Genomic DNA, 27,267 nt, shown 5'->3' on the forward strand with positions numbered 1-27,267 from the left:
TCTCAGGTGCACTAACTCTTTCCTCTGCCTTCGTCGGCCTGGGCAGCCTCCTCAGAGCCCAAGCCAGTCCTTCTCCTCTGTGGCCAGCGTTCCCTCTCACCCCCCTCACCTTGTCACCCTTCTCAATGCTGACCTGTGGTCAGTGCCACATGGAAGGTGCCATGGGGTCAGTAGAGTGGTGACAGAGGTGACCAGAGACATGTGCTGTTCCATTTCAGCCTCACCCTGGTCTCCTCCTCTGAGGCCGGGCGGGATGAGAGGGGAGGGTTTAGTTCCTCTCCCCACACTGTCCTGCTCTGCCTTCTCCCCACCACTTGAGATGGATAGCAGAAGGGGCGAGGCTGAGAGGCCACAGAGAAAGGCTCAGCTCAGGCCGCTGGGGCTGGACCTCAGTCCATGGTGGGAGGCCATCTGAGCTCGAGCTCGGCAGGTGTGGGAGGCGGTGGGGGGAAGTGGGTGGGGCTGGGCAGGGAGAAGAGCCAACCCTTTGAACTGCCCCAACAGCATCCTCCATGGCCCCAGGAGACAGTTCCTCAAATGTCACTGCCTGGGGCCAGGGAAGGGGGTGGGGGAGATTTCTCAACACCAGTCGCTTTAACTCTAGTTATTTGACCAAAATGAATTGTTCTTAGAAGGAAAAAGGAAAAAACAAACAGAAAAACCAAAAAACCCACCAATGAGGTCACTCCTGTGACCCTGCAAGCTGGTGAGCAGATCCTGAGAGCAGATAGCACACCTGGGCCAGGGCTGGTTCTCCTCCACCACTGTCCCTGAGAGGAAGCCATCAGAGCTCTGTCCGGACACTGCACCCGCCTCGACCCCGACCCCACCAAGAGAGCAGTGCCAGGCAGACCTGGGTGGTATTCTGTCTTGCCCCTTTCCTGCTGGGGAACTCAGACAAGTTACTTTATCTCTCGGAGCTTTCCTGTTTTTATCTATCGAATGGGGTGATACCATTACCTGCTCCCCAGGATGGGTAATTGAGTCAGTCAAGTGCTTGGCACAGAGCCGGGCACACCAGGAAGTGTAGCGAATGGCACCCATGGTTTCCACTGTTGTTGTTAATTACTAGGACCTGGGAGAAAGTGCAGACAACTCAGCACAGCGGGCACCTCGGCCCCCCTCTCCTCCCTGGAGCTCTCTAGCACAGCCCCTCTGTCCCCTCTGCCCTTTGTTCAGACCCCCGACTTGGTCCCCTTTCTGGCTGTCTGCTCTCTCCCTCAGACAATGGCTTGAGCAAGCCTGCCTCGTCCCCTTTCACCAGCCTTCCTCCCAGGACCCAGTGCTGTCCACAGGGGCTGGGATGCCCAGTGTCAGAATTGTTCTCAGCCTGGGGCCATCTGGGCTGCCATGCTAGGCTCCCTTACAGCAACTGCAGTGGTTTGCTCGTCGAGGCCCCAAAATTTGACCCCAACCACGCTGGGAGTGAGATGCTGAACTGGTACCCTTGCAAACCCGGGTCTACTGGCTCCAATGCCAAGACTCCATCCATTCTGCCCTCCTGCTATCCCTTCCAGTCTTTTTGGCATTTATATGGCTCAGTTTCCTCATCTGCAAAATGGGCATAATAATTCCTGCCCCTTCTTCCTCTTTCAGAGGAGGGGAGGAGAATGGGGTAGGCTGGGACGTTGGGAGGAAGTAGAGCCCCTGCTGTGTCCAAGGCAGGCGAACCTGGCTGGGGTGGGGGATGTAACAGGATATACTGGAGTCCGGGTCTAGTCTCCACCCATCCAGCTTTCCAAACCCTGTGCCTGAGCCCACAGCGCCCCCTGCTGATGAGTCTGTCCAGAAGCTCCCTGTGGGCAGCACCAGCCCCACACTTTGCATTTCCCTAGGGTGACCCCGGGAAGGTGTCGCCTCTGCCCTCAGCGAGTCCAGTCTGAGGGTGGACGTGCACCCATGGCTCAGAAAGCCCAGACTGGGAGTGGGGAGCCAGTGCTTCTGTCTGGGAAGGGACCTTCCTAGGCCAAGAAGTTCACCTTTCTCCTCCCATGAACCCGCTGAATTCTCTTCCAAAGAGAGAGAGGTCTGCAGCCTGGCAGGAAGCCGGGAGACCTGCTCCTGGCCCAGCAGCTACCCCTTGATTAGAGCTACCTCCCACTGGCCCCCGGCCCCATCCCCCATGGACTGTGGGGGAGACATTAGGTGAGGGCGGACCCTGAGAAATCAGGGCGAGGGGCTGGTCGGGTCCCTTCCTTGCCCTCTGGCTGGGTCCCCTCATCAGCACCCTCACCATCCAGTGATGGTCCTCCCAACCCTCCAGAGCCCAGGCCTGCCTTCCTCCTCGTCAGACCTTTTCTCCACATCACCAGCAGCTTTTTCATCTCAGCATTTCCTTAGCCTGATTCTGCGTTGGGTGCTGGGAATTCAGGGAGAAACAAGCCTCTACCTGCCCCCTAGGAGCTCAGACATGCCACAATTCCCCCATCTCCCCCTCCCCACTCATCCCTAACATCTTCCCTGCTCTGGGCTCCAGGACCTGCCCTGGAGGAAGACAGCCGTAACACACTGCAGCTTAAAATCCAGCCAGCTGCCGTCACCCTCCTGCCCCCTCCCTGGAAAGTCTCCACTCATCCCCACCCTGGAACCTGCTCATTGTCTTTGAGATTTTCCTCTTAAACTGAATCTTTCCCAGACTGCCTATGTAAGGCCCAGATCACATTCTTCCTCCTTCAGGAAGCCTTCCTGGATGGATCCCAGCCTCAATGATTTCCCCGACTTCAGCCTGTTACAGGATCTCCTGGCACACACTGCTTTGTCCTGGGTACCTTTATTATCCTATCTGCCCCATAGGAGCTCCAGGCCTCAGGAGGGAATACCTATGTCACCTTCCCTGTACCTTTGGCAAGACACAAGGGACAGTCCATACATGCTCCTTTAAGCCCACTTAAATCAGTGGTTCTCAACTTGGCATGGTTTTGCTCCCGGGGGACATTTGGCAATGTCTAGAGATAGTTTTGTGGTTTGTTTGTTTGTTTGTTTGTTTGTTTGTTTTGGTGAGGAAGATTAACCCTGAGCTAACATCTGTTGCCAATCCTCCTCTTTTTGCTGAGGAAGATTGGCCCTGGGCTAACATCCATGCCCATCTTCCTCTACTTTATATGTGGGACACCTGCCACAGCATGGCTTGATAAGCAGTGAGTAAGTCCGCACCTGGGATCCGAACCTGTGAACCCTGGGCTGCTGAAGCGGAGCATGGGAACTTAACCATTATGCCACTGGGCCAGCCCCTGGAGATAATTTTGGTTGTCACTACAGGGAGGTGGGTGCTACTGTCATCTAGTGGGTAGAGACCAGGAATGCTGTTAGCCGTCCTACAATGCACAGAACAGCCCCCACAACAAAGAAATATCCAGCCCCAAATGTTAACAGTGTTGAGGCTGAGAAACCCTGATTTAAATGAATCCACAGATTGGGTATAAAATAGTGGGCGAGAAGGGGGCAGTGGCTCATGCAGGAGAATGAGATGGAGCAGGCGTCTCAGAGCAGACACCAGCCTGCCCTCCACGTGGCCTTCGACTCCCGTGTGTCCCTCACACCTCTTTCTGGGCCGGTCATGTCTTGTGTGCATGGAGGCTGACCTGAGCCAGAGGAGAAGGAGCCAGGGCCTGCCTAGAGAGTCCGTGGGGAAGTGGGATCTGTGTAGGGAAGCCTTTGGGAGCAGGGGGTGGCTTGGCCTCAGTTAAGTCATCTGTGAAATGGGGATGGGTGGCCCCTTCCAGTCCTAATGGTCAAAGGTTCTGAACTGTGTCTCTCGGATGTGCACAGTCATTGTCCCCTCTGCTGATGGGCAGCAGCCCTCCTGAAGGGCTGAGGGTAGAGTACCAGCCCCCAGCCCCTTAAACAGATGTGAGGGTTATTGTGGCTCCAGTGGCCCTCCCGGGAAACAGCTGTAAGGACAAGAATGCTTTGATAGGCTTCATCAAAGCTGCTTCCATGTCCCCTGGGGACTGACGGGGTGGGGGGCACAGAGAGCCTCCAGCTGGGAACAGCTGTTAGCCAGGCCCCAGTGCAGGGGTGGAGGCTGTGAAGGGTGCCCCCCTCCTTTAGTTGGGGTTAAGAATGTCCCAGAGGCTGGTCTCCCTGAGACAGCCCTCTCTAGGGGCTCCTCAGGGTCCTCCTCTGCACCCTTCCTGGGTGGGCTTGGAGACCAGGGCTCTTGGTAGCTGAGCAGAGGCAGATCTCTCCTCTTATGAGGAGCTCTTTTATTGTGAGGGGCCTGGGCCCGATTCCCTGGGGCAGAGATCCACAAGGAGGGTGAAGGAAGTCAGCCCTCCCAGCCCCCTTCGCCCCGGAGGATCCCTGGGTCTCTGGTTAGCGAGGGGACCCCAAGCTCACAGACGTGCCTCACCCAGGGGCCGGACCTGTCCATGTGGCCTTGTGGGTAAGGCTGTGTTTGGGAGTTAGACAGCCCTGGGGCCAGATGCTGGACTCTCTCCCGAGGCGTTCATTGAACATCTCTGAGCCTCAGTTTCCTCATCTGTAATGGGCATAATGACAGTTCCTGCCTTATACATTGTTGGGAGGGTTGAATGAGGTGATGTATGTAAAACACTTAGCACAGTTCCTGGGGCACAGCTGGCGCTCAATAAATGCTGACGGTTGTGGGTGTTGTCGTCTTCATGGTCATCATCATCGTCATCTTCACCATTTGGGGTAACACCTTCCAGAATCCAACTTCTAAGTACTCTATTGCTTTAGCTTGGTGTAGAAAACAAAGCTCTTTGGGAACACTTTCAGGTTTCTTTAGCAGCTTGAGGGGTGCAGTTGGGAGAAGCTTTAGCCCCAGAAATGCCGTGGACGTTTGGGGTTCAGGATGAGAACCCAGATGAGGGGTGGCTGGGGACATGGGTGATAGTGGCCACCTTCAGTGAGTGTATGATTTGTGCTCAGTTTGTGTTTGTGTGTGTGTGTGTGTGTGGCATGTGTCTGGGTGAGGTGTGTGTGCTGGGTGGGTGCTCAGTGGGCACTTTTCCCGTCCTGTGCGTGTGAGGGCTTCTCTGTGTGTCTAGGTTTATCTGCCTCCCTCTCTCCTAAGTGAATGGGTCTATGTGACTCTCTGCTTTTGCTGTTGTGTGCTTTTTTTGTGGGTGGCTGGTTGTTGGGTCCTTTCCAATGGTGTCCTTGTAGGTTTGATTTGTGGGAGCTGCCGTTGAGTGAGGGGCTCCAGGCTGAGGTGAGCAGAGGGGGCCCAGGCTGCTGTCTAAAGAGGGCTGGGTTTGGAAGCCAGGCTGGGTTTGGAAAGGTCCCTCATGAGAGCAGAGGTTAGAGAGTCTTCTTTCCTAAAGTAAATAGTACTTATTAAATCCAACTGAGTGAGGAGGGGGTTTAGAGTTGCACCCTGGACCAGTTCTCTCATTTTACAGATGGGGTGCGGGGTGTGTCTCAGACCGAGGCAGTGACGGGAACGGCTTGAGATATGGACTGCCAGGGCTATGGGCTTCTGTCGAGTCTCCTTGGCCCCACTTCCTATCCTGAATGGTCCCTTTCCGGGGCAGACCTCATGCTGAGGTAGGAGTCTCGACTGAGAATCTGGGCTGGGGCACAGCCTTCAGCTGGGCCAGGGCAGGGGCTTCTCTGGGAATAGGCTCCTGGAGGGGAGGGTGCCCCCATAAAAGATCACTGATTTTTTTAGTATTAGTATATTCCAAATATTGCATGGGACATACTTATACTAAAAAATGATTCATTGTTTGTCTTAAATTCACATTTAACTGGGCACCCTGTATTTTTCTTTGCTAACTCTGGCAACTCCCCTTCAGAGCCGATGGGCTTGGGGCTGGTGGAGAAGTGGAGAGGCTCCAGTCATGTTCTACCCAAGCACAGCTAACTCAGGTCAACCCAAGCCACCTCGTCCCTGTCAAGTGTTTCCTGGGGCCAGCCTTGCACCAGGAGCAAGGAGGGTGACCCGCTCTGAGACTCACGCCCTCTGCCTGGCAGATCCACATGCTGTAACTCAGTGGGCCCGAGTGTGGGATCAGGGTTACTGCGCAGGGTCTGGAAACCAGTCTGGTCAATGAGAGCTCTCTTACAGATGTGGCCACTGTTTTGCAAAAGTCAAGAGATACTATTGTGATGAATAAAATGCAAATTTGTTTAAAGGCAAGCATCACATAATGGCGTTGGTCTATTACAGCGTTTTCTCAATCTAGAGAATACCAATGTACAATTACTAGGAGGAAGGACACTTTTGGAGTTTTCATACTGGAAACAGTCTGAGGCCTGCTAGGACTGAGGACTCGAGGACTTGACTTTCATGTACCAGGGACCCAATGAGCATCTGGTGAAGCCTGTGGACCCCTTCTTGGAATAATGTTTCCAAATGTGTAAAATGAAATCCACAGGACTGCGAAAGAAACCAATGGTATGAAAATACAGATATCAAAATAATAAGGAAACAGCTTTATGATATAGTGACATATGTGCTTCTTTCTTGACACTTTAGTGGTGATCATTTTAAAGTAGTGGTGTGTATAAATGATATTTCAAAAGACTTGCAACAACTCTAATGTGATCTGAAAATGTCTGTGATTTCTATTGGCGACAAAGTCACAGTTTCTGCAAATACTACTGTAGATTGTTCCCTTACGTTTACAATGAAAGGAAATGCCAAATTTCAGTTAGAGGTAGTGAAAATAAAGACATAATTTTTCCTATCCAAAGTCATGCACCCCTGAATTCTATCCACAGACCTCTAGGGAGGTGTCTGTGTTCCCAGGTTAAGGGCATCTGCTCTGAGGACTTAGATTGGAGTATGGACATGAGTCACCTGTACTCAGAAATGGGGAGAAACCAGAAGGCCACCTGAGGGCTGGTTGGAGTGTGGTGGGCTGTGTCTGCCCCCAGGGTCCCTGGGAAGACCCCAAGCACTCTCCCACCCACACTGCTGAGCTGGCGGTGTAGCCCTTGGGTTAATCATTGCCCTTTGATCATCCCCCTAGTGCGGAGTGTATGGTCAGACCCAGACAGTGGGGCCTGGGGTGTTCTGGAGACAAGGCCCTGAGGGGAGAGCCTCAGGCAGAGCTGTTAATGGGGGAGACAGGGGCCCAGTTCTTCTTTTTTTAAGTAGGGGAAGGACTCACACAATACAACACAAATGCAGATGTGAAAGTACATATGCAACTTGATAAGAGTATTGTCACAGGAATTAGGACATTACAATGCAAAGCTTTTAGAATTCACAAATAATGCCCTCTTGTAGGATATCAACTCTATCCCCAGTGTGACTGATAGTTAAAACATAAGGCTGAGCTAATCCAGAATATCTGCATTCCAAATATTTGACATTGAGATTAATCCTGAACTCACTGTGGATCAATGCATTTTAATTTTAATTTTTTCCACTTTTATTGAGATATAATTGACATATAACATTGTATAAGTTTAAGGTGTAAAACAGTGATTTGATATATGTGTATATTACAAAATGATTACCACAATAAGTATAGCTAACATTCATCACCTCACATTGTACGATTTCTTTTCCCTGTAATAAGAACTTTTGAGATCGACTTTCTAGCAACTTTCAAATATACAATACAATATTGTTAACTATAGTCACCATGCTGTACATTATATCCCCAGAACTTATTTATCTTATAACTGGAAGTTTGTACCTTTGACCACAGTCACCCACCCCTTCCCCCACCTCTGGTAACCACCAATCTGTTCTCTGTTTCTATAAGTTCTATTTTTATAGATTCCACATATAAGTGAGATCATACAGTATTTTTTTTTTTTAAGATTCCCCCCCCCCAAAGCCCCCAGTGCATAGCTGTGTATCCTAGTTGTAGGTCTTTCCAGTTCTTCTATGTGGGACACTGCCTCAGCATGGCTTGATGAGTGGTATGTATGTCCGCACCCAGGATCCGAACCGGCAAACCCTGGGCCGCTGAAGCAGACCACGTGAACTTAACCACTATGCCACCAGGCTGGCCCCATTCATACAGTAATTGACTTTCTATGTCTGACTTATTACACTGGGCCCTGGTTCTGAGGGGAGCTGTGGGCACCTTTGGGGTGAGGGGCAGGGAGGCAGGGAAGGAGGGAAGGTGCTGTCCAAGCCAGACCTGGGTTTTGTCTTGGTGGGGGGGTGAGAGTGAGCAGGATAAAATACAAGGGGAAGGAAAACATGAGGGAGTTTCTGGAAATCTGTGCCTTTTGCCTCCTTTCTGAACTTCCCTTCCCCTCCTCTCACCCCTTGTCCCACCCAGAACCAGGATCCAATTTCCTCTTTTTTCAAAATACAACTCCAAAACAGATTTAATCTCTGGGGATTGTTCCATGAAGGAAACCTGTAGAGGCAAGTCATCTCTGAAGTTGTGAGAGAAACATATATCTCAAGAGTCTGCAAATGAACGTCCATTTGGCACGTGACGTGACTCAAATCTCTGGCTGCTGGTAGACATCAGCTAGGGCCACATCTCAAGGTGGGTGTCCCTCCTCTGCCCCCACTCCGTGGGGACTTTTCAGAAATAACCACATGGAAGTCCTAAATCTGGGGAGGGACTAGCACCCTGTGACCCACAGTGGAGGCTAAGAATGCAGATTCCTGGGCGTCCTTCCAGCCTACTGCATTGGAATCTCCTAGTTGCCACTGGGGATTCTGCTACAGACAACCTGAGCAAGTCCACTCTGAGCCACCTTGGTCTGCTGGCCGGTGGCCCTGCTTGCTCTGGTTGGTGCTGGGGGCCTCTCTTTACGCAGTGCTTCAGAAACTGGCTTTGGGATGGAACTTTCAAGCCCTTGGGAACTGCCTCCTGATGTTCTCAATCATTCTGAAGTGGGGTCAGATGTGATGGGGTGGGTATTGTTTAGTGTGTGAAACATGTGGCACCCTTTGGTGCCAGGTGCAGAGGGGGCACAGGGTGACATAGTATGACATTTTGGGTCAACTGACATGTGTTGTCCCAGACCCATGTGTTGTCAGATGTGGTGTAAGAATGATGATCCTTGACCTCCCATCACTCATGGCCGCGGAGATGAAACAGATAGTCCCACAGAAAGCCCAGACCTTCTAGCCCCTGTGACAAGCTGTCTCTGATCCACAACCCACTGTGGCCCACCTGGGTCTGTGGTCCTAAAAGCCAAAAGACCTTTAAATTCCTGCTAGGAGTCACCAGGCCAGCATTTCCAAAACTATGTTCTGAGCAACATTAGCATGTCTTGGAAGGTAATATAGCATTCTCCCACAAATATACAAAACTAGCAATATTTTTCCTTTAAAATTTATTTTGAAAAACAAATGTATGAAAAGTGATAACTATGTTCATACACTATTATCACATGATAATCCACCTTTACAGAATGGGATGCTCTATCCGAAGAGGCCAGGAAGTCAAATAGGGGCTTGATCATCACAGCAATGATGGTAAGATGCTGTAGTCCAGTACATTTGGAAATGCTGTGCTGGACCACGAAATCCTTGAGGGCAAGAGTCAGGACTGGTGTGATATGAGTCATATACACTCGTGCTATAAGAGTCATGTGTTGGTGGACTGTTCCACTGGGGGCCCGCAAGAAACCACACATTCTGGTATTCATGCCCTTGTATAGTCCTCTCCCACATGTGGGCTTGAGTGTGCGACTTGCTCTGGCCAATGTGCCATTAGAAGCACGATGCAAGAATAGATCCGACAAGTGTTTGCTTCTCCTCCTGAGGCTTGTCCTCTTGGAACACTCTCTGGGAGCTAGCCACTGAGCTGTAAAGAATCGTGGGCAGACCAGGAAGGACAAGACAGCACCGAGAGAGAGAGGGGCTATGTGGAGGAGCTGAGGCACCAGATACTTTAGTGAGAGCTTCTTGGACTTACCAGCCTCGCCCAGCTGAATGAGTGACGTAAACTGATGCTCCCTGGAGCAGAAGAACCACTCAGCTGAGCCTTGCCCAAATTCCTGATCCACAAAATCATGAACGAGAAAGGATAAATTGTTGCTGTTTTAAGCCACTAAGTTGTGGGGTAGTTTGTTACATAACAATAGATACCTTGTAGTAGGTGTGTAACAAATCTGTATGGAAAGAGTGAATGGCAAATCACAACACCAGCTCTGGTGCAAGCCCTTATACTCGTCCTGCATACTCATTAAGTCTCAATCACATCTATTTTCTGGTATGAGTCCTGTGATGGTTAATTTATGTGTTGATTTGACTGGGCCACGGAGTTCTCAGATAGTTGGTCAAACATTATTCTGTGAAGGTGTGTTTGAAAGAAATTAAGAATTTAAATTGGTAGACTGAGTAAAGTAGATTGCCTTTTATAATGTGGGTGGGCCTCATCCAATCAGTTGAAGGCTTGACTAGAACTAAAGGCTGGCCCTCCCCTGAGTAAGAGAGAATTCTCCTGCCTGACAGCTTTCAAACTGAGACATTGGCTTTTCCTGCTTCTACAGCAGCCTGCCAGCCTTTAGATTCAAACTGGAACACCAGCTCTGCAGATTTTGGACTTGCCAGCCTCCATAATTGCATAAGCCAATTCCTTATAATAAATTTCTTTATCTATGTATATAGATATATAGATAGATAGATTGGTGGAAGGTAGAACTTGTGAATGACAACCTTGGATATTTAGCAGAGTAGATTACTAGGCAAAGCGTTGAAAATGCTGCCTGGCTTCTCCTTACTGCTTAAAGGAAAATGTGAGAAGAGAGAGAGAAATTGAAGGAATTGTTAAGCAAAAAGGAACCAGAACTTGATGATTCGGAAAATTCGCAGCCTATCCATATTGCAAAAAATGAGAAAGCACGTTCTGGAGAAAACACCACGGGTGTGGCTGACGATCATACCATAAAGAGATCAGCCACAAATTTAATCAGCCATCTCAGCTGAAGCCAGGACTAGAGATGGGATTATACAAGCAGAGGTGCTGCCAGCTGGGACTAAAGGGGATAGAGAAAATGGAACGGAGGAAGGTTGTTGGATGTCTGGGATCTACGGGACAGGACAACAGAGCTATCCAGCTTCAAACATCGTTATCCTTCAAGAAAAGGGAAAAATGACCGTGAAGGTCATTCAGAGATCATCAGGGCTACCACTCCCACCACAGGCCCAGGGGACAAGGCTGCTTTCTCCTGGTTTCAGAGAGTGGGGCCACTTCCTCAGTTTCAGACAGCCAGGATACCACCACCCAGTGTCTCAGGGGCAAGGCCATCAGCATCCAGCAGAGCTGAAGGGGCAGGGCCACTGCGTAGGGCCGTGGGGAGATACAGGGCCCCAGTGGGCACTGAGGGCAGAACATTATTCTGAAGAAGATTTAAGCCTTAAAATCAAATGGAATTTGCCTTGCTAGTTTTGGACTTGCTTGGGACCTGTTACTACTTTCTTCTTCCCAAGTTCTCCCTTTGGAATGGGAATGTCTATCCTGTGGCTGTCCTACCACTGTCGTTTTGGAAGGACATGACTTGTCTGGTTTGACAGGTTCACAGCTGGAGAGGAATTTTGCTTCAGGATGAGGCACCCATATTGAGTCTCACCCATATCTGATTTAGATTACATTTAGTGAGCTTTTGGACTTGGAATTGATGTGGAATGGGTTAAGACTTTTGGGGCTGTTGGGATAGGGGTGAATGTATGTTGCATGTGAAGAGGATGTGAATTTGGGGGGCTAGATGGCAGAATGTTATGGACTGAATTTTGTCCCCCTAAATTTATATGTTGTAACTCTGGCTCTCAATGTGGCTGTATTTGGAGATGGGGCCTTTAAAGAGGTAATTAAGGTTGAATGAGGTCATAAGGATGAGGTCCAAATCCAATAGTAGCGATGCCTTTACAAGAAGAGGAGATACCTGAGATCTCTCTCTGTCCTCGTGTGCACAGAGCAAAGGCCACGTGAGGACAAGGACACAGCAAGAAGGTGCATCTGTAAGCCGAGGAGAGAGGTCTCACCAGAAACCAAGTCCGCTGGCACCTTGATCTTGGACTTCTAGTCTCCAGAACCATGAGAAAGTAAAATTCTGTTGTTTAAGCTGCTCAGCCCGTGGCCTTTTGTTCTGGCAGCCTGAGCAGACCAATACAGCTCCCCACGACAACTGATAAGTGAGGAGACGTGCAGACTTGGACTTCAATCCTAGTGTTCACTGATCAACCGTTCAGCCCATACTGAAGTTCTCCTATGACTCAGACACTGTGTTAGACACTGGGTTTCAATGGCAAGCAAAATGGTCACAATTCCTGTCCTTGTGGAGTTTAACGTCATGTGAGGGAGATGTACCTTCAAAATAATTACTCAAATAGACATAAAATAATAACAGTGATGAGTGCTATAGGGGGATGTCACCAAGTCAAGAAGGTCAGGGAAAAGTTCTTGTTGAAGTGACACCAGACCTGAGATATGAAGGGTGATTAGGAGTAAACCAGGTGAAGAAGGGAAGGAAGGGTGTTCCATGCAGAAGGAACAGCACGTGCGAGGGATGTTCCTACCAAAGAGGGAGTTGGTGGGCACTCAGGAGACTGAAAGAAGGCCACCCTGACCAGGATGAAGAGAGGAGGGGCAGGGGAATGGGGTTCAAGAAGAGGCTGATCTCAAAATCTGGGCAGACCACGGCAAGGCTTTGTCACAAGAGCAGTAGGAAGCCATTGAGCTGCCTTAACCTGGGAGTTGGATGGTCAGATTTGCGTTTCCAAAAGATGCCTGTGGCTGCTGCGTGGAGGAAGAGCTGTGTGGAGACCAACACGGAGGCTATTGTGGGAGTGTGGGAGAGACACGCAGGGGGTTAGACCAGAGTAATGGCAACAGAGATGGAGGGAAGTGCTAAATTGGAGAGCTGTTTTTAAGGTAAAACAACTGGGCTTTTGGTGCTGAGTTGTACAAGGGAGGTGAGGGTGAGGGAGGAGTCAGGGATAACCTGATGTCTCTGAGTTGAGCACCTGGGTGGTGCCATCAGTGAGGGAGAGAAGATGCTGAGGACCAAGTCAGGGGTAGCAGACAGCTACTTACTAATTGGGTGAACTTGGCAGGTACTTTTAAACCTCTGTATGCCTCAGTTTCCCCATCTAAGTGCTGTAAGGGAGATGATGTTGGCAGAGGGTCTGGCTCAGCAGCTGCTCCTGCATATCGGGGCCTCCTGTCTTGTCCTCTGTGAGGTGCATGAGCAGATGCTCTCATTCCCATTTTAAGGATGAGGAAGCTGAGTCACTGTAAGGTTGGAGTCTCCCCCAAAGTCACATGCTGTTGGGACCAGGCTTATAGGGAGGTCATGGGAAAAGCCTTCCCTCTTTGCCAGGCTGCCTTTCACATCAGCTCACAGATCCCAAGAGCAGAAATGATTCATTATAAGCTGCTCAGTCATCATTGGAGGCCTGGTATGGGTGGGGAAGAGGGGACACAGTTCAGGTGGGAAATGCAATTAGGGGAGGGGAGAGAAGTGCATTGGAGTGAGGGCAGGCCCAGGGTCCTTAGACGGGCAGGAAGTTAAACACCAAGTTCATTCAGTAGCCAACTTCCGAAATGTAGGGTGCTCACAAAGTCTATTTTTACTCACATAATGGGTGCTCGGATTGGCATGCAGCCTTCCTCTAAGTGGAGATTCAGGCACCCAGGCTCCTTCCATCTCGTGGCTCTGCCATCTCCTAGACCATAGGTCATGGTAGACGGGGAAAGAGAGGTGATGAGGCACATATACTTCTTCACATCCTCAGCCTGGGAAAGAGACACATTGCTCCTGCTCACACTCCACTGGCCACCCTTGATGGCAAAGGAGCTGGAAATGTAGTCCAGATGGGTGCCCAGGAAGAGGAGAAAATGAGTTTGGTGACCAGCTACCCAACCCTGCTCCAACAAGTCAGAGCTACAACATGGTCAAGAGGGTGAGGGAGAAGTCTGCCCAGGCTCTGCTGGAATTTCCCCAGGATGGGAGAGGACTGTACACTGGGCTGATCCGGGCTTGATCCCAGTACACTGGCTGATGGTTGGCAGGGAGGGCCACTTCTGGGTACACTCTTGTGGACCATGGAAATAGCCTCTGGCCAAGGCCAAGAGGAAACCTGTCCTGAGTTCCTTAAGAGAATGGGCTGAGGAGTTACTGAGCAAAGCCCCCCTGTATTGCACCTACTAAAGCATCTGTGGACTGGCAGAGAGAGGGGTATTTTTGTGAACTTAGTTGAGTGGCCTCAATGAAAGGAAAGCCTCATTGAGAAGGGATATTTGAGCAAAGACATGAAGATGCTGGGTCATGAGGACACTTGTGAAAGGGCAAAGGGAAGAGCAAGGGCAAAGTCCCTGTGGAAGGAGCAGGCCTGCTGTGTTCAGGTCCACATTGCAAGAATCTAAGCCAGAGAGGACGGTGATAAGCGTGAGTGGGGCCAAGGGGAGAGGCGGTTAGAGTCTGGATCTGTTTTGTAGGTATGTCCCTCCTTCTCTCACTTCCTTCCTTTCTCAGTTTTTAGAAGGGAATAATGAAGACACACTGAGGTGTTCCCACGTCTGCACCCTGTTCTAGACTGTAAACCCCATGAAGGCAGGGGCTGGGCCTGACTCCTCTCCTCACCCTCACGCCTGGCACAGGGAGGGCCCATCACCAGAGGCCTGGTAACACGTCTGTGGGGAGAACACACGTCCTCCTGAGTCATCAGATTTCCTGGGGCTGAGCCCAGGCCCTGCTTGTCAGCATGTCGCTCGCTGATGTGGAAAGCTTTCCTGTGGTCTAGACACTCCCATCCCCATTCTGAAGAGACCTGCTAAAGAAGTTCAGTGTATCCAGTCAAAGGAGGGGGGTCTTCAGTGTCATGAGCTAAGGGAGTCACAGGATACCTGCTGGGAAGACAACGTCACAGGTTCTATTTTGTCCGGGATGTGCCCACCTGCTGGTTTCCCAGGAAGTGACAGGAAGCACATGTGGCTGTGCCTCAGAGGGATCCTTGGCCCTGTGCTCAAGCGCGCAGTGTTGGGCTCTGCATTGCTCGCTCACTGACATGCAGGAGGGATCCCCAGCACCTTCTGGGGGGGTGTCTTGAGCTTGGTCACAGGGTGTCCTTTACCCACTGCGCTGCAGGTTTTGTTTAAGCTGGGCCCTTCCCTGCAACCCCTCTGTCCCCTGACATTTACAGAAACTTGGGTGCGACTGATGTTTACCACCCAGCAGGATCTGGATGTTTGAGAGGGCTTCGAGAAGCCTCACGGTCTTAAATGCAAAACGTTGCTGCAGGCTTCCGGCTTTCTCCTGAATCGCATTCTGAGAGTCATGTGTTTCCTGTGCTCTCATGCCACAAATTAACTGCCTTTTCACTTTTCCCACAGATTTTATCTCATTCTATGTAGTGGGGTATCACGGTGTAGCGGTTAAAAGTGTGTGCACTTTGGAATCAGATTTGAGTGGGCATCGTAGTTCTGCTCTTAGTAACTCTGCTACATTGGCAAAGCTCTCTGAGCCTCAGTTCACTCATCTGTAAAATGAGGATGGCCACAGCATCTACCTAAGAGCTTGGTTGTAAAGATTGATTGAGGTAGTGACATCATGCCTAGACCCACAATGAATGAGAGCCATTACTCCCCTTAATAATAACCCAAAGTGAGGCGGGGCTCTTGGTGCCGGCCAGGGCCCCGCCGGCTCCGAGGCTTGCTCGTACTTCCGCCAGGCTCTTGGTCTAGTTCCACTTCAGGCCAGAGCAAAATAAGAAAGCCCTGAATGTTCTGGGCCTTTGGGGGAGTCTGTGAATAGCTGAATCCATGAATGATGTCTCTGCAGGTGCCAGGGACCCACAGCCCTGCCTCACCCAGCGCCAGAGCGCTGCCTGCCAGACCCTTGTCAGCGGTTACAACCTCCAACTGCCTCCCGCTGCCCAAGTTTTATCAAAAGCTCAGTTGAGAGAAATAAAGTTCATGAGGGTTATTTAAAGGCCATGCATTCCAGCCATTCTTCCAGATGAGACTTATCCCTGAACCGCGTCGGCTCTCATGAAGCTGAGTTGCTCTTGGACCACATTATTTAGCCACCAGAAAATCTTTATTCTGTCTCTCCCTTAGGATGGGCCTTCATGGAAAATGGCCGGAGGAGTCCCGCTGTGGAATTTATTTTAGGATGCTGCTGTTGCTAGTATTCACCACCTCGGCCAGTGCTCTCTATCAGACCTTCAAGCGGAATATATTTTAAGCTTCAGTTCCTGGCAAAGCTCTGCCTCCTCAGAGGAATTGATGGGCTTCTGATTATGGGCAAGGTGACCCATGAAAGTGACCCCAATTCTCATTTTACTTGGGCTACCAGGAAGCTCAGAGCCAAATCTGGGGCTCAGCTTTAGGAATCCTAGAGGATCTCTTGGCCTGTTATATAAGGGAGATGATTTCTTTCCAGATGCTGACTTCTAACAGATGGGATTAGTATTATTATTAATATTATTATGATTACTTTGCATGTATCTTCCCAATTGCTTCAGGGCTCTGGTAGGACCAGAGTGGCAGTTGCCATCCCAGAAAACAGGGGATGGAGGATTGGCCAGGGTGAGTGGGAGAAGAACGAGGAGGAGGTGAGGGGAAGGCGAGAGTGCAAGGCATGGTGGCTGTCCCTTTCTAGGCCACCGTGGAGATATTGAAGGGTCTGGCTTCACTGAACCAGAGAGTGTGAAAAGAGGATTTTCCATGAATTTGAGAAGAGAACCACAGCCATTGCTCAATTTGAACTTCTCCTCGTGGCCCTCCCTCCCCCAACCCAGGCTTTCTGGGTATTTTTGTGATGTTGTGAAACATTGAAACTTGCTGTGTCTCCTTTCTCTTCCTCTTTGCTCTCCACCCCAGGCACTCCCACCCATCTTTGCCTCTGTACAGCTATTGCTTCCCTCCATCCCACCGCGAGGGCACAGGACCGAGAGCTGGGGTGCCCACTATGACTGCCCACCCATCTCTGGGCAACACAGGAGTCCCTCTGGCCTGAGGCCCACAGGTTTGCTGCTGGAACAAATGGAAGAGGGCCAAGGAGTTCAGACTCCTCAAGGAAAGAGTAACAACAGAGCAGTGAGCATTAACTGAATGCTGTACTGTGTCTCAAACATTTAGGAACCATTATTATAGCCATTGTATTTGGTTTATTTGAATGAATTCTGTGCCTCAGCATCTCATGGCACATTTTCATCCCTTGTCCTAGCAAGGCCCTTTCATCTATCTGTTTATCCATCTATCTAGTCCAGGGTTTCTCAACTTCAGTGCTATTGACATTTTGGGCTAGATATATCTTGGTTGTGGGGGCTGTTCTGTGCATTGTAGGATGTTTTACAGCATCCCTGGCCTCTACTCACTAGATGCCAGTAGGCACTACCCCACCCTGTGCCAACCAAAAATGTCTCCAGACATTGCCAAATGTCCCCTGGTTGTGGTAGGGGGCCAAAATTGCCCCCAAGACGGGAACCACCATCCATTTTTGTCCCATTCCCCCCGGTAGAAACCTCTGATGCATTAACTGCTATCCTGTTTGTGTGTGTTCTTGTAGCTCTGTTAATTGCCTGCTCATAGCCTTTGCCCCGTTTTCTATCGGAGTTGCCGTCTTCTTCTTACGGTTTGCAAAGGGCGGTCCTTGTGTGTTCCAGATCTCAGTCCCACGTTCGTTTGGACTGTGTTGTCTTCTCCCTTTCTGTCATCTGTCTATTAACTCGCACCTAACAGGTGAGGACACAGAGGCACAGAGCTCACAACGCTAGTAAGCGGCGAAGCCAGGACACAAGCCCAGGCCTCTGTCCCCAGATCCCGGGCTCTCGACCCTTGGGCTACAGCGATATTCCTTCCTTCCAAGTATGCCTTCACTGGAAAGCAGACAAGATCAGGCACTGAGGCCTGGGGAGCGGAGGGAGGTGGCCTGCTCAAGGTCACACGGCTAGCCAGCAGTGTCACCTGGATCACCTTGATGTGACACCAAGTATCTCGGGAGTTGGATTTAGCCTTTACTTTGGACTAGGAATGGCCAAGTGATTTTGCTTAAATGCCTGATGGGCGACCCTGGCTCTGTTGAGCAGAGGAGGGAGGGATCTGAGAGTGCTGGGCAGGGAGGGCTCCTTGCAGCTCTGCCTAGGGAGAGGATGCACAGGGCTCACAGACTCAGAACTGGCAAATTCCTGGATTTGGACTTTCTGTCCTGGGCCTCTGTGGGCAGCAGTGCTCTCCGTGCCCTGGAACCTGGCGGAAGAGCGCTTCTTACCAGGCCCAGGGGATGACTGATGATGGGGAGCAGGGAGGCATGGTGGAGGGGGCTCTGTTCCCTAAATGCCATTCACATGACTCTCTGGCCTCAGGGTCCTTCCTCTTTCTCTTGTCTTTTTCTCCTTCACTGCATTCGCTCTGCTTCAGTTTCCCTTCTCTATTTTCCTTTTCTCAACCCTCACAAAGCCCTTGGAGGGCTGGAGCTGCCCCGGGGCCTCCTGCCTCTTGTGAGGTTGGTGTCCAGCTCCTGGACTGCAGTCCTGGGGTCGTCCGCCCTGGAGGTGCATGGGTAGGCCTGGGGGCCTGGTAGGGAGCAGGCTGGCCCTGCACCAGCATCCTGGGTTGGGGAGGGTGGTGAGCAGGCCACAGCCACTCCCCACCCACCCACAACAGACATGCCTAGTTCATCACAGAGCCCGTTTCACTGGCCTCAAAATCCTTCTCAGCAGAGAGCGTAGCACCAATATGTGGCACCTCTGGCTTAGAGCTTCATCTTTAGTTTCTAGAAGCCTTTTACACAATGGTTCTAAACCTTGACTGCTCAGTCAGAATCACTTGGGTAACTTTCCAAACAGGCTTATGACCAGGTCCCAACCCGAGGTTCTGACTTCATTGGTCTGGAGTGCGGCCCAGGATTGATAGGTTGTAAAATGTCGCCAGGTGATTCTGATCAGGAATCAGGCGTGACAGCCACTGTTTTACTGAGGGCTGAGTGTCACAGAGAGAACACGAATGCAGTTGAGGAGATCTGGGTTCGAGTCAGACAACCCTCAGGTAGCTGTGTGTCCCTGGACGAAGCCCCCTCTCTCTCCAGTCACTGGGCAGGAGCACCCTAAAGAGAAATTACAGATTTGTGGAATTTTAGACTGGAAAGGGCCAGAAAAACAAGCAACCCATCCCTCTGTTCTACAAAGGAGAGGACTGTGTCTGGAGGGAGTTAGTGGATTGCTTGGGGTCCCACAGGGCTCGGCAGGGTCCAGAAACCAGGCCAGTCTTGGGGCTGTCTCCTCCCATTTACTGCACTCAGCTGGATCCCTCAGGGAGCTCTATCTAGATTAGATTGTTGGAGAGATTGTGTCTCTGGGGGTCTCCCCACTGTTTCCTGAAGGAGGAGACAGGCCCTCCAGAGCCTGGGAGTGGGGAAGCAATGGCTAGAGCCAGAGGGCGTTGCTCTCAGCCAGACTTTGCAAGAGAACTTTTGCAGGGCTCCTGACTTGTTGCAGCTGTTTTACGGGGACTGTGGACCAAAAGGGGAAGTTGGGCTGCATTTAGAAAGTTGTCCACAAAGAGGAATGGCGGGGGTGGAGGTGAGGAGGGTGGCCAGGCTGCAGAGCTGGAGGAGGAAGGTGGGCAAGCTGGGAAAGATGCCAGCAGGGGCCTGAGGACAAGGGTTTGATTTGGGCCCAGATGTTGTCACTTTGGAAGCTCCTGGGGTGGGTTGTGGGGGCTGGGGGAAAGCAAAGGGGAGGGAAAAAGAAAAGAAAGGGAGAAGGGGGAGGGAGAATGAGTTCCCAGCCAGGGATCCTGGCTTTTTCTTGGACTGGAAGCAAATGTAGACCGGACGGAGTGTGCTGGGAGCATGCCCAGTCCTGCCCCAAAGGCCCAGCGAGCGGCTTCCTCCAAAGGGGCGCAGGGAGATGTGAGAGGTGCTGAGAGAGAGAGGCTTTGTCAAGATGGCCCAGCCCCATGGCGGGTGCTATTAAAGGAGGAACTTCCCCCTCCCCCAAGGTGTGCAGATTTCTCTGGGTAGCCTGAAACGTCCTCCCGTCCCTAGGACCAGGAATGCATCCAACTCCTCCCTGTACTGACCTGGGGCTCAGGCCCCAAAGTAGCAGCAGGGAGAATATTGCACAAGGCTCTTAGCCCTGGGGTCAGACGCCTGAAAGGGTTCTGAGAGCCTGATTGAAGATCCTCATGCCTCAACTTCCCATTCCTGCTGGCAACTGGAAGGAGCAGGCCCACTGCCCCATCACAAGTGCCCTGGTCCCAAGCACCAGAGAGGAAAAGGGAGCTCCTGATGACCAATCTGGTCACATTCTCCTGCCCCCACCAAGCCTACTGCTCTCCCTCAGTCACGGGCACCTGCAGGGTGCTGCACTCCCTGTCCCCATGCCGAGCCATGTCCACACCTGTGATTGTGGGGATGGAGTGAGGGAGTGGGGGTGGGGACCATAACTTTCACCCAGAGCTCTCTTACAGAAGGTCTTGTTCCCACCAGAAATGTGAGGGGCAAAGTTTCTCTTCCCAAGGAGGCCCCACCCCAGAGGACCACAAGAAGAGGACTCAGAGGCAGAGTCCATCTGTCCTAACACTGATCGTGCCACACTGGCCACAGAGAGGGTGCCACCGCCTTTCTCAGGGACATGGTAGAATCAGCAACCAGAGGGACCTGCTCTGAGGACAGGCAGAGAGGGGAGGCCTGCATTGGTTCTGCCTCCTAGTGAGCATGTGAGGTCAGAAGTACAGCTCTCAAAGAGCCTGCTGAGTAAGCCCGGGCAAAGAAGGCAACTCAACTCAATTCACTCAGCTGAACTCAACAAGATTCCCACTCACTTCATTATTCAGTGAGGCTTTACTTGTGCCAACTATGTGCCAACCACTGTGCTAACTGCCAGGGATGTAGAAGAGAGCAAACCAGACACAGTCCCTGGTGGAGGCACTGGAGGGCTCATCATGGGTCTGTATCTCTATGAAGCCCATTAGGGCGGCCATGGGTTGGGGGGTGGGAGGAATCAAGGCCTTGACCCCTGTAGTCTCATTGGGGAGACAAGATTCATATGCATGAAACACTCAGAGAATGAGGAGATGTTTCAATAAATATATTACTGACTCTGCTAGCCACATGTTGACATGAACATGGCCAGGTTCAGGCTGTGTATGCCTGTAAGCACTCTGAGGGGACTCTATGGGGCAGCCCCACTGGGGCTGAGATACTTTCCAAGCTTCATGGAAGGATGGAAGGATCTGATTAGGTGGGCCTGACTACTAACCTTGAAAAAAAGTATCAGTTCTGACATGAATGTATTAAACTGGAAAATCTTAATGGATTCTACCATATTTCTGGATTCCGTCTTCCCATTGGCCAGCCCCCTTCTCTTCCTCCTTCTTCCATCTCACTCAGAGCTGGAAACCTTCCATGGCAAATGACTGGATGCCAGGTTTGGTTGAACGTCTACTGTTTACAAAGTACGGGGCTAGCTGCAATAGGATTATAGAGAGAAACAACACAGGCCTTATCCTTAGGACCTCCAAACCAACCTGGGTTCACAAACTGCTATAAAAGAAGACAATGTGGGGCCGGTCCGGTGGCGCAAGTGGTTAAGTGCGCGCGCTCCGCTGCGGCGGCCTGGGGTTCACCGGTTCGGATCCTGGGCGCGCACCGACACACTGCTTGTTAAGCCACGCTGTGGCAGCATCCCATATAAAGTAGAGGAAGATGGGCACAGATGTTAGCCCAGGGCCAGTCTTCCTCAGCAAAAAGAGGAGGATTGGCAGATGTTAGCTCAGGGCCGATCTTCCTCACACACAAAAAAAACTACAAGACGAAAAAAAAAAAGAAGACAATGAAAGATGCTTGGGAGTGTGTGTGTACATGTATGGGGGACAACAGGAGAGTGGAGTCCCATCCCTGGGTTTAGGATTTGGAATACTGATGCTGTGTTTGTGTGTGTGCTGACTACTGTTCTCTTTGTTTATTTAAATCTCAAACTTCAGAAAATTTATAGTATTATAGGTAATTTCTGTAAGCTCTTTTGTGAGATTCACCAATTATTTACATGTTATGGAATCGTTTGAGAACACGTTAGAGACATTTTGCCCCTTTACCCCTAAACACTTCAGTGTGTATTTCAACGACATTTTTTTACTTAGTCTAGTTTCCTTATAGCTGAGCCTTCTTTCTCTCATTTCCAGACAGTATCAGATCACTGTATACCTTAAAAAGAGCTTATTCAATGGGAGACAGCTAGCTTGTTTTTCTGCTTGATTCCATGCTGGTGGCCTGGCCATTGGGGGCTGCCTAGGTCACCAGGTCCCCTGGGCAATTTTGCTGGCTTTAGTGGCTATGCCTGAGTTGGCTTGCTGCTGGACGGCTGATCTGCCCCCTTAGAGGCCTGGCCAGGCCTTGGCTGAACTCTCTGCTCTCTTTCCTTCTACTTTGTTCTTGAGTTTTCTGCACATTCTGCCACCCACAGATATGAATGTCGCATGATATTGGCTTTCCAGTGTCCAGTATAGCCTGGCGGAAGCAGAGTGATCTTGGTTGGGCACCTTCTCTGGGTCTTGGAGGCCAGCCTGGGCTCCTCTGAAAATACAGGAGGCTTCCTTCCCCTGACTCATGGGAGGAGCGAGGCTCCATGGCGCAGTGTGGCTCTGAGACCTGTGGTCCTGCTCAGGACTGGCAGTCTTACGCTGAGGGAACATTTTCCAGAGTACAGCTGAGGGACAGAATGTCTCTTCGAGATGGGCTGGGATGGGCAGGGTTTTGGAAAGGTCCCTGCTTGTTCTGGAAGGTGTTCAGGATGCTGAGGTTTTGGAAATCCATGGTGGCTGTTCATGACTACTCCCAGCTTTGGGAGGAGGAATGAACGGGTGCCCGATTCCTTGGGTTCAGTGGCAAAAGTGAAGCCCAGTATGGCTGACCTGGGCCCAAGCCCTCTGCTGGGGCTAGGGAGGGCACTGGGCTTTTAAGGGGAACTTAGCCTAGAGGACTGGACCCTGGAGTCATGAGATGCTGTTCACATCCAATGAGCCTTGGCTGGAGCTCTACCGGCTCTGGCCCGCACACAACACCAATGTGATGTTGGGGCCTGCACTGAAGGGTGCCTCTGATGGAGTGGGTAGGGGAAACCCCAGTGAACCCACGAGGCAGAACACACTGGAGGCATTTAATTAGGCAGATCAATCTCCTGCAAGGAGAGGCCAGGGAAGGGAGGGCTTAGAACAGGCCCAAACAGTCAAGAAATGCTCTGGGGGGGGGGGGGGGGCGGGGGTGAGGCCTCTCTTTCAGCAGCCTCTCTCTTCCGTTCTGATCCTGCACACAACCAGCACACCCAGGGTCCCATTCCAGCTCTGTTCTGACCTCCTGGGCAAGTCGGTTTGGGAGGTGGGGCCTGTTTCCTCCTCTGTGAAATGGGAAGTGGAGCACCTGAGCCACCCCCCTGGGGCAGGCCTGAGTGAGTGGGCTTCAGAGGTACGTGGAGAGCTACGAAAATACAGATGCCCCTGCCCCAGTGCAGACTTTGGGGGTGAGGCCCCTGCCTGTGTAGGTTGTTTTGAACAAGCTCCCCAGATGGTCCTTGGTGCAGAAGCTGGGTAACTATGGGGTCTTCACATCCCCAGCCCCTGACTTAACTGCAGGCTCCATGGACCCAGACCCAGGCCTTTATTCCTTGACCCATTTTTCCTGGTGTCGGGGAGGGCCTGGTACAGGTGGGGACACTCTGGCCTCCTCACCAGGCCATCCGTCGCCCCCCCCCCCCAGGGAGCAGTGCCACGGTCGGCGCCCTGAATGCACCCCCTTCTCCTTCCCTAAGAACCAGCCTCAATGCTCCCCATTACCATTTCCATGGCGCTCTCCTCCAGGGCCCCATGGCAATCACGAGTTTGTCTGAGAAGTCGCGCAGACTTCAGAAAAGACCCGGGGCCCCCTGCCCACCCCTGGCTGCCTCTCCCGCTCTAACCCCGCTCCGCACGCAGAGACAGAGCTCCCTCTCTCCTCGGCGGCCGGCCGCTCATTCTCCCACAGAGCTGACGTTTCTCCGCGGCCCAGCTGGCTGCAGTTTTTAGAAATAACAATATCCCGGGGGAGGAGCGGCGGGGTGAATGGGCGCCTTTGTCCCGGGCCCTGTAAAGCCCGATTAATTATGCGCCGCGGAGCGGGGAGCGGGCGGCCGGCCCCGCGCTGAAAGGCCAGGGCTTGGGAGCGCGCCGCCGGCTCCGCGCCGCCGCACAAAGGGCCGCGAATTAGAAAACCGCCGATTACCCCGCATTTTGTATTTGCCCTTGTCTTGCTGACACTGTGGACGGCCCCTCCCCAGGCGGCTGCACTTTGAGGGTTTTCAAGCCCTTTCTTGGTTACCAAGGGCGACTGGGCAGAGGGCTGGGGGCTTGCTGAGCGCGGGAGGCGCCAAACGCTGGGTGGGAATGGCGGTGGGGGACATGGAGAGAGGGAGCAGTGTGTGGGTGTCGCCCCTGGGGACGTGGGTCTCCCCAAAGCTGGAGCCTGTTCAGAATGCAGATTCCGCGGCCCGCACTCCAGAGGACTCCCCGACTCAGTAGTCTAGGCACCCAGGAAGTCGCATTCTAACAAGCAGTCCCGATGATTTTATTCTTAAAAAATTAAAGTATAACAGTGAAATGCACAGATCTTAAGTGTCAAATGTACACATTTGTGTAACCTACAACTCGTCAAGATATAGAACAATTCTTTCACTCCAGAAAGTTCCATGAGCCCTCTTTCTAGTCTCCCTCCCCCGCACCCCGCTAGTCATCCACTGCTCTGACTTCTGTCATAACCTGTTGAGTTTCACCTGTTTCTGGACTTCACAATAAGTGAAGTCATACAGTATTCACTCTTGTTTCTGACTTCTCTCACTCAGAGTAACGTTTCTGAGGTCCACCCATGTTGTGTGTATCAGTAGTTTGTTGCTTGTGATTAGTTTATCTGTTCACCTGTTAATGGACACCTGGACTGTTTCCAGTTTTTGGCTGTTATAAATAAAGGTGCTATGATCATTTTGTACAAGCATCTCTTGTGGCCATATGTTTTTATGTCTTTTATCTAGGAGTGGAATTGCTGGGTCATAGGGAAGGTGTTTAGCTGTAGTGGATACTGCCAAGCTTTTCTGAAGTGGGTACACAATTTTGCATCCCCACCAACAAAGTATGAGAGTTCCAGTTGCTCTACGTTCTTGTCAGCACTTGGTATTGTCAATCTTGTTGATTTTAGCCATTCTGGTGGGTGTGACGTAGTATCTCACTGTAATTTTCAAGCCAGGTGATTTTAATTGCTGAGCTCCAACGACTATACTTGGAGAAAACTCCTCTCTAGTGCAATTCTTGCATTTGCCTGCAAAGTCCAGCAGGATAAATGACCTCCCCAAGGCCCGCCACTCGTCGAGTGGAGACAAGATGAGAACATAGGACTCCTGACTCCAAACAAGAGCTCTCTCCTTGATATCATGTTGCCCTTTGGCCTACACCTTGTGAGATTGTGTGTGCATGGGTCTTGCTCTGCCCAGGACCGTTCAGAATGGATCTGGAAGGGCGTTTCTGAAGAGTCCCTGCCTGCCACCCAAGCAGCAGCATCCATGGGACTCTGGGGCTGACAGATTGGGCTTGGCCAGGTATGTGGACACATGCACACAGGGACAAGCGTAGGGGCTGGTGGCTGGCTATCCTTGACTCTTACACCAAGGGCACAGACCAACCCGGAGAGTCCCTCTGCTCTAGGCACCCATAGAGGGCCTTAGATATTTTCTGATCAAGCACGGAGGAGGTGCTGGGTGATGGGAATGAGGGGGCAGGGGTCCTGGGCTTCCAAAGTCCTCCTTTGTCTATAAGCATTGTCCTAAGTGTGGTGAAGACCCTCCAGAACCTGGCCTGACCTATCCTTGTATCCTTGTATCTGGCTGCCTCTGTTTTGCATATTCTACTCCAGCAATATTGGACGCCTGTCCCTCCCTTGTTGTCCCTCTACCCTATCAGTACATATTGTGGCGAGTGTATTCTCCAAAGATGGGGGCACCAAAATCTATATCCCATCCCGCATGATCTTCTTTCAATGTGAATGACACTCCTGCCACTGAGAGGTGGGGTCTGTCTTTCCTTTCATTGAATCTTGGCAGGGGCTTGTGACTACTCTGGCCAATAGGGTACAGCAGAAGTGATGATTTTGGATGCTAAGTCATATAAAAGATATAATTTCCATCTGGCTCTCTCTTTTTCGGGATGCTCACCCTAGGAACCCAGCTGCTACGCTGTGAAGAAGCCCAAACCAGCCTGCCTGGAGAGACCAATGGAAAGACCCATATGGAGGGGAACTGAGGCCCCCAACCTACAGTGAGCACCCACCACCAGTTTTGTGAGTGAATGAGCCTTCAGATGATTCCAAATTCCAGCCTAGATGCTTCCAGCTGAGGCCCCAGACATCACAGAGCAGAGACAAGCCCTTCCTGCTGTGCTCTGTCCGAATTCCTGACCCAAAGAACCTGCAAACATAATAAATGGTTGGTGGATGCCAATATTATGGTAATTTGTTACATAGCCATAATAACTGGAATGCACACCATAATGATATTTCTTGTATCCTCTCAATCTTATTTCATAATCCCCTTGCCCTACTCCCAGTTCTAAATTTAGCTCTTCTCTTTCAGGTTCCGCTTGGAAGTCACCACCTCTAGGAGCCCCCCAGGCCTCCCCTTGCACTGAGCTGGAATTTCCTCCTCTGTACCCCAGGAGTATGCTCAAGTCTTTGCATTCTCCATGTTGTCCTACAACTTCATGTTTGGATGTTTGCATCCTCCATAAAAGGGCTCCATGAAAGCTGGAACAGTGTATGTTTCCTCTCTGAACTTCTGAGAACCTGGCACGCAAGTGTTTGTTAAAAGCTGGTGTATCCCTAAGACAGAGGGAACAGGGCCTGAATTAAGCAAAATCACTATTCAACTTCCCACTCCCTTCCTTCATTTCCTCTGCACCAGGCGTTGAGCAAGAGAGACCAAAATGACAAGAGATGGTTCTTTCCTTCAAGAGGATTTTAGTCTGATTAGGGAGATAGTCAGAGAAAGACTGGAATAGACTAGTGTATGATTAAATGAGATTCATAGTCCCCAGAAGGGGGAGAGATCAGTATGGAAGGGAGTGGTCAGGGTAGGCTTCCTGGAGGAGGTAAAGACTTGGATTTAAAAATACCAGAGCGGTAGGAAAGGTCTTCTTTTGATAGAATTCCCAGCTTGCTTTTCCCCACCTCCACTTGCCAGGGCCCCAGCTAAAGATGTGTGTGTGTGTATGTGTGTGTGATTGTGTGTGTACGTGCATGCACACATGCGTGGTCAGGGAGGGGGCATTGGCACATCTCTCTCCTGGGACAGAATCTTGAGGACAAGCCTATTCCTAACCATCTCCTCGGTTTGCCTCCTCCTCCACTTCACTG

The 27,267-nt window shown here is 51.2% G+C and overlaps 2 long non-coding RNA genes across 3 annotated transcripts in view; both read left to right on the plus strand.

The window, feature by feature from the left end:
- Positions 1 to 26,649, plus strand: part of LOC131412014 (uncharacterized) — a 32,397-nt gene extending 5,748 nt beyond the window's left edge. For both annotated transcript variants that reach the window (XR_009221685.1, XR_009221686.1), the window contains exons 2-3: positions 26,077 to 26,341; positions 26,489 to 26,649. This is a non-coding gene — a long non-coding RNA (uncharacterized LOC131412014). The remainder of the gene's footprint in view (positions 1 to 26,076; positions 26,342 to 26,488) is intronic.
- Positions 7,575 to 11,960, plus strand: LOC131412015 (uncharacterized). Its single transcript, XR_009221687.1, has 2 exons — positions 7,575 to 8,429; positions 9,306 to 11,960. It is a non-coding gene; the product is annotated as an uncharacterized LOC131412015 (long non-coding RNA).
- Positions 26,650 to 27,267: the final 618 nt, after the last annotated feature.

This window comes from Diceros bicornis, chromosome 12 (assembly GCF_020826845.1).
Source record: "Diceros bicornis minor isolate mBicDic1 chromosome 12, mDicBic1.mat.cur, whole genome shotgun sequence".
NCBI lineage: Eukaryota > Metazoa > Chordata > Mammalia > Perissodactyla > Rhinocerotidae > Diceros > Diceros bicornis.